General features: G+C 36.3%; 1 protein-coding gene across 1 annotated transcript in view; it reads left to right on the top strand.

The window, feature by feature from the left end:
- The first annotated feature begins 1286 nt into the window (after window positions 1-1286).
- The window catches only part of LOC141427642 (fatty-acid amide hydrolase 2-A-like), a 33950-nt gene continuing 28165 nt past the window's right edge, over window positions 1287-7071 (top strand). The window contains exon 1 of the mRNA XM_074087258.1: window positions 1287-1462. The gene's annotated coding sequence lies outside the window, so the exon portion shown is untranslated. The remainder of the gene's footprint in view (window positions 1463-7071) is intronic.

Here is a 7071-nt window from a genome sequence, read left to right as displayed (position 1 = left end):
TCTCCGCTACAAACAAACGGTGCACCACAGTTAAATCTGTGCGACACATATTTGTTATCATGCAAAACCCGCCCTTATCCTCTCAAGGACATACAAATAATACATCCTTATGTCACACTTGCCCAACTACTAAGTTACATTTTGTAGATCATCACATCATAGTCCTGTAAATTTATGCAGTAACTAATAAAAGAACCATAGAAATTCAGTTTCTTAATTTCAGGTCGTGTATTCTTTTAGGCCTTTATCGTGGATATTTGACGTTTTGCATTGAAACAAAAGACTGTCGTCTTGCAGGTCTAAGCCTACAATTTACAACATTGCGTATCCTTTTGTGTCATGGTCAGGTCTCACACCCATATAAGGCTATACTCCAGATAAATGTATGATAAAAGAGAAGGTAGCCGTCATGTCGTATAAGGAGGTTAACAGTGGCGTAGCTACCGGAGGGCTAGACGGGGCAGTGCCCCGGGGCCCCCAAGCTCAGGGGGCTCCTCGGACCAAAGCCCGGACCAGACCAGAGGACCAGAGTCCTTTGTAAGTCAGAACTTACAAACTATAAATCTGGAGTACGTCGAATTCGGAACACGACGAATACGGAGCAAACGATTTTAAATAGTTTAATTGGGGCCCTAGTTTATTTTTTGCCCCAGGGCCTTTGGTTACCTAGATACGCCACCGGAGGTTAAGGAGGCAGTTTTGAGTAGAGAGAAGTGGAGAGTCATTCAACGGCTACACCGACAAGAGTGTAACTCTTAAATAAGAAAGAAGAAGAACCTTCTGCGTTGCATGAGCGACTTCAAAGTAGGTAATGTTTTTCAGCGTCGCTCCTGGCTCTACAAATGTCATTCCCAATAGTATTTAAACTGATTACCTACCACCGCCGAGCGGTCCCATGGCTCGCTCTGAATAAATGTTTTGATTTGAATAAAAACGCGCGACAACTCGCTTAAATATTCGTAAATAAATTAAGAAAATATGCTAATATCTGTCACGCCTTTAACGCCTTATTTTTATGTCCCGTTCCGTAGAAACTAGGAATATGTAAGTAGGTATCATAATATTAGGTATTCATTTTTGCTCAATCGTTAATCGTTAACATTAATTAGATATTTTGTGTGTAATTAAAGAGAGTTGTACAGTGATAGAGTTCACTTAAGCTAATTAAAAATAAATGATCAAAACAAGTTTGGTACCTTAATTTGCAGACCATTTCGTAGTGCACTTGACCGGTTTTAATTGCACTTGTGTTTGGATTCGATAATATCTAGAGCCATTGGCCGAATAGTTAGTCTTTGGCGAGACCTCACTTGGTGTTGACGTCTGTCACCGGTGTCCGTTTTCCCGCCATCTACGATACCGCGCGCGATAATTTACTCGTATTTGTCTTTGCGGCCAGTGTTTGTCTTTAGTATACCGACGTTGTTCGACTGATTGTTCTCTTGAATTCGGAACTGAACAAGTAAGTACAGACATTATACTAAGCTTAAATTGTCTGTGATGGTGTAACCTATCGTTGATTTTTTTAAGACTTTCAGGTGTTAGTAATTCATTTGTCACGAGTTGTCGGTAATACGCTCAAAATTTTGCCCACTCTACATACAAAATTTCCTACTACTGCATACATTTGAGGGCCAGATTTTCTGCAGTTCAGTAATATATGTTATTGCAATGAATGTGCGTAGCGCTTCATTGGTAATTATATTATGATGTTGTAATGAAACTGACAGATTACCTGTAATGTTTTTTAATAACAAAATTTGGAAGGCAATAAGAAATTAATGTTTATTTAATTTATTAGTAGGTACTTTGTTACTGCCAGCCTTTACTGGGCTTTAATTTGCGAGATTTAACTAAGTTGCCATGGAATTTCCCTAAAAATACATCGTTATCTTTATTTACGCTGTCTGTGTGAAGAACACTACGTAAAATTCGTGTCTTTAAACCTAGGGCTCAGATTTCGGAATATTACATGTAATGCGTACATCTCTATCCTGTAAAAATATAAAAATATATTTTTTTTAAAATCTCCAACGCTATGATATCTACAGGACAAATTTTGTCGTTTCGTCCAGCCGTTTTAGCGTTAAGAAGTACCTAGCAAACACGTACAATCGCAAACTTTTGCGTTCACAAAATATTAAAAGGAAAATTGGAAATTAAAACTTAAAAGTACTTGTCCATGAAAATAGTCCATGAAAACTTAACGTTTTTACCTTAGATCACAAAGCAAGTACAAATAACAAAAAGGTGAAACTTGCTTAAGGTTTGAAGTATCCGTGCCCTTAAAAAATAGGCTTCGAGGAGCCTTTAAGTTTCAAATGTCTGTGCCGAGACTTATTTTAAAGGGCTGCAAGGAGAATGACCTCTGCCCCTGGATCGATAGTCTAGAAATTCTAGAATCTCTTTACCTGTCTGAGACTGACTTCTACTGTTACGATTCTAACTACTTAGATCGTTTTTTTTGTTATTTTTTTTTAAAATAAGATCTGATATTTACACGCCGCAATAGCGACAGAATAAATATGTGATACCGCTTGCTATCTACTATGCCTACCATGTTCTTGGTGAATAAAAAAAATGTATTTGTTGTTCATTTTTAATACATGGTCTACTGCTAGCTTTTTGGTGCTGTAGACGGTACTTTCGCTGAGAACTAGCATTGTCGTGTAAAATACATATATTTGTGCCAAATTTCAAGTGGATACTATCAGTGTTACTAATAATGGGTGAAATTCGATGGCCAAGATTTGAAGAGAGGCTTAGACAATTATTGCGTACCTAAGTACATACTTATACGCACATGAAATCAAAAACTGTCGTAACTCATTTGGGAGGTACAGAAAAATCGAGCATTTTTTGAAGATTTTTCTCTGTATACTTAACTCAAAAAGCCCCAAGTTTTGAGTTACGTCAGTTTTTGATTTCAGCATGTGCGACATGCGAACGTTGCGAGTTAGAGTTTTATTGCTTGGTATTTTTTTTTACTTATTCTTGCATTTTCATCTAAAACACTAGCTACCAAGTTTATTAGATATTAATCCGATTATTAAGTCCGTAATGATTGCTGAATATGTATGAAATTCAACATAAAAAAACGATTTTGTGAATAATAGATTAACAGTCAATCGAAATCGGTAAAATCTTTGAAAACGTGGTGTTTTTAGGTGTATTTGGACAGAAAATATAAAATACAAACATTTTCTTGGCTTGTTCTTAAAGTAATCTTAAATTCAACTCGCACTTTTTTAGATAATGTGTTTGTTCTTGCATTTGAAATCGGAGAGAAGTATTGTCGAAGAATGATTTCGACTTTGCTGTGCTGATAGGAAAAATACCACGGGACGTAGTAAATGAAATGTGCCATCAATAAATTTGCGTAACGAAATGATTGATTAATTAATTATTTGATAATGAATTATTTGTTAATTAGAAGTATTTCGCAAATGCACGATAATTACAGCATGCATTTGTTTGGTTAATAACTCCCTAATATTTAATGGCGTCATTATTGAATAATAGCAAATGATACCTATTCATTAAAACGAGTTGAATTCTAAACTATATTATTGATTATTTCAATAATTATAATCGAGAACTATCTATAATAGGAATCTGCGAAAGAAACAGTGGAACCATTTTTTTTTTTCAGATTTTCGGTGTTAGGGCCGTATTTACAACTTTTTATTAACTTCCAATATTTGTTGAATGTATCTATGTAAGTATGTTCGGGTTTTTGCAAGGGAATTTTGACCGACATCCAGTGATTGATCGGATCGATTTAATATAAGGCATACTGGTGGATCATATATCATATAGCACGGAGAACAGATGGCCGGTGGGACCGAAAAATTCACGAATGGAGACCGCGAATCGGCAAGCGCAGCGTAACACGTCCGCGAGACGGACGGATGACCTTGTTAAAGCCGTAGGTTTACGGTGGAAGCAAGCCGCTTCCAACCGAAGCAAAAGCAACTCGAGGTCTATGGGGAGTCTTATGAAAAGCAGTGGACATCCTAGGACTGATGTAATATGATGATATATGGAACCCTAAAAATATCGAAAATATGCCAGTGGGAAAGCCGGGGGCTGGGGGGATTAATCAATATAGTAATCCCATCCATGAATGACATATCCAATGACGGGTTCACAAGATAAGCCTGCCTTCATGAAATTGGTGCGACAACCTGACAGACATTATTTTGTTTGAGGGTGAGAATTTTTTGAGTTATGAATCCTGTATTTTCGGTCCTATCTGGGCAAGTATGTAAACTCTTGTACAAAATACCTAAATAAACAAGTTAAAAGTTGAGATACATGTACAAATAAGAACTTATCCCTTTAAGGGATCTCTACCAGTCTACCTTTGAGTAGATGAGAGGACTTATTCGAGAGTTGTGTTTTTTATTTATTTACGTAGACACATATTTGCTGACAAGATTAAGAGGTTTTTAATATTTCAGTACAAGTTCTGTTACAGTTTCCACGTTATCTAGGAGAAGTACAGGACGTCTAAAAATAAACGAAAATGTCATTTGTATAAAACTGAATGTAGCAGAAAATAATAATTTGTTACCTATGTATTACGTTATATTCACTAAGACATACTAAACATTTTGTGTCTCTACGCTCTGCCGTTATTGCGCTATCAATACGTCCCTTTAATGGGTGCTCACGTTAATTCAGCAAAGTTATTGGGACTTCTTATTAAACTCATATTGTTGATGATATTTTTAGCAACGCTGTTAGTTTTATGGCAACATCAATAAAACTTGAGGTCGACAGCATGAACTTATAGCATATAATGCAAGTTTTTTTTAATACCTAAATAAAAACATTATAAGTCAAAACATATTTTTAAAACGTAATTTGACTTTGTGCCCTAAAGATTTCGGTGGGTCGAAGTGAAGAACAAATGAATCCTTAGCAGCAAATAAATATTCAAGGTGTTAATTAAATAACTATGAAAACCCCAAGACACCCCAAAAATATTTTTTCATTTTAAGTAAATTGATCGAGTTTATTTTTGAATATCTTCATTATTTTAAAAGATATTGGTGTGTTTTGCCAAGTCAGTAATTCTACTTCATTTCTAACTCTACATTCATGATTTGTATTTGTCAGTTGCGCTTTGACGTTTTTAGAAAAATGGGTGCACTATTTCCAGCCGTACAATACCGACATGGAAATACCGGCCTGATATAGTTGGCCTGGTATATTAGTTTGCTAAGCTGCTTAAACCTAACCTACCTAACCTAAATATATGTGCTACAAACATAATACAAAGTAAATTATCTGTTTACTCTAAAGATATGGGATAAAAATAGTATTGCAACGTTAGAACTTGATGCAAATTGTCTACTGAAGATATTGAGGGTAATTTTACCATTATGTATACCAATCACGCACACTGCAACCTTCGGCATTCGAACTTACATACAAGCATACCTAAATAAGTATATAAGGTATATTTTTAACTCGTCGGTAGAATTTTGGATTTTGGTTGCAGGTGGTAAGACCTTGTGCAAGGTCCGCCCGGATTGCTACCACCATCTTGCTCGCTAATCCTGCCGTGAAGCAGCAGTGCTTGCACTGTTGTGTTTCGGCGTGGAGAGTAAGACAACCGGTGAAATTACTGGCACTTGAGGTATCCCATCTTAGGCCTCTAGGTTGGCAACGCATCTGCAATACCCCTGGTGTTGCAGATGTTTATGGGCGGTGGTGATCTCCTACCATCAGGAGACCCACTTGCTCGTTTGCCATCCAGTCAAAAAAAAATATGGCAACGGGTCTGTGATCAAAAGTCGTCTCGGAGTAGTAAATTAAACACGGAGACGACTGTTTTTTACTTATTTTATAAATTAAAGCTTAACATATTTTATGTTGTCGCACTCGAACACAAAAACCATTTCTTAGTTATTACTTTACTTATAACAGAGTTGTAAAGGTTTGAAATTCAAGATTAGGCAGAGAAAGGCATACTTTGGGCATTATTCTTGAGCGTTTCAATCGCCTCAATTTTCGTGGTCACATTTTTTTTATGGATGGGCTATCTATGGGATGGGCTGTAGAGTTTGATGACATTTTCGACTATCTTTTAGACATCCTGTACTTCTACTAAAAGCTACCTGCAGGGCTACTAGGAAACTCGTAACTCGAAATTCGTGTCGTGCGGTCCCTCTGTCACTTATACTATTTAATACGAGAGCGAGAGGGACGGTACGATACTGTACTTTCCTGTCCTGTACTTTCTACTGGAAACTGTAAGTAAAAGAATCTTCTACAATGTTATATAAAATGATGACCCGCTTGCATGTGACGTCCCAATCAAGTAGCGCCCCTGTTACACAGAGAAAAGCGTGGTAGAAAGAGACAAATACATAAAATTTTCAAAAAATCGTTATAAATTTTCAAGAGACGACAACTTGTCAATCACATCATCAAAAAAAACGTTAATTTAAAGGAAATACAAATCGTAGGTAAAAATACGAATAAAATTAACATGGAGGTTCGCCTTTCATCGTTAATCCACTATCATATTCCGTTTTAATTTTTTTGACCCAGCAACGAAGGAACACGGACACTGGCAGAATTGTCCTATGATGGCCAGAGCCATATTAAAAAAAAATAACGTTTTTTTTTATTTGATGATGACAACGCAACATCACATCACTGAACTCTACTGAACTATAACCTCTGCGCGTCTTTAGAATGACAATGTCGTTTCAATCCCTTACTGTATTGCATTAACACTTGGGAAATTACTTCGCAAGGTACTAAAGAGGCGTTCACTATATTTGTATTGTACTTGCACACCCAATACGCAATCGTAGCCACAGAACTAATAAAAGGACTAGAAATGTCAAATGAAGATGAGCTAAAAAAAATTCTCAACTCAGAATAGGTATAACAAAGTTAACTGATCAATAAAATGTGTTAAGTATTGAATTAAATTTCGTTGGTGAGTGAGTATAATAGGCGTAATCTACTTTAATCTGTGAAATCTTCGTATGGTGTCACTAAGCCTACGCTTTACTTGTTCTTCTGTGAAGGATTAAGTCTAGAGAACAA

This window comes from Choristoneura fumiferana, chromosome 4 (genome assembly GCF_025370935.1).
Source record: "Choristoneura fumiferana chromosome 4, NRCan_CFum_1, whole genome shotgun sequence".
Taxonomy (NCBI): Eukaryota; Metazoa; Arthropoda; class Insecta; order Lepidoptera; family Tortricidae; genus Choristoneura; species Choristoneura fumiferana.
This window is presented reverse-complemented; position numbering and strand designations above follow the sequence as displayed.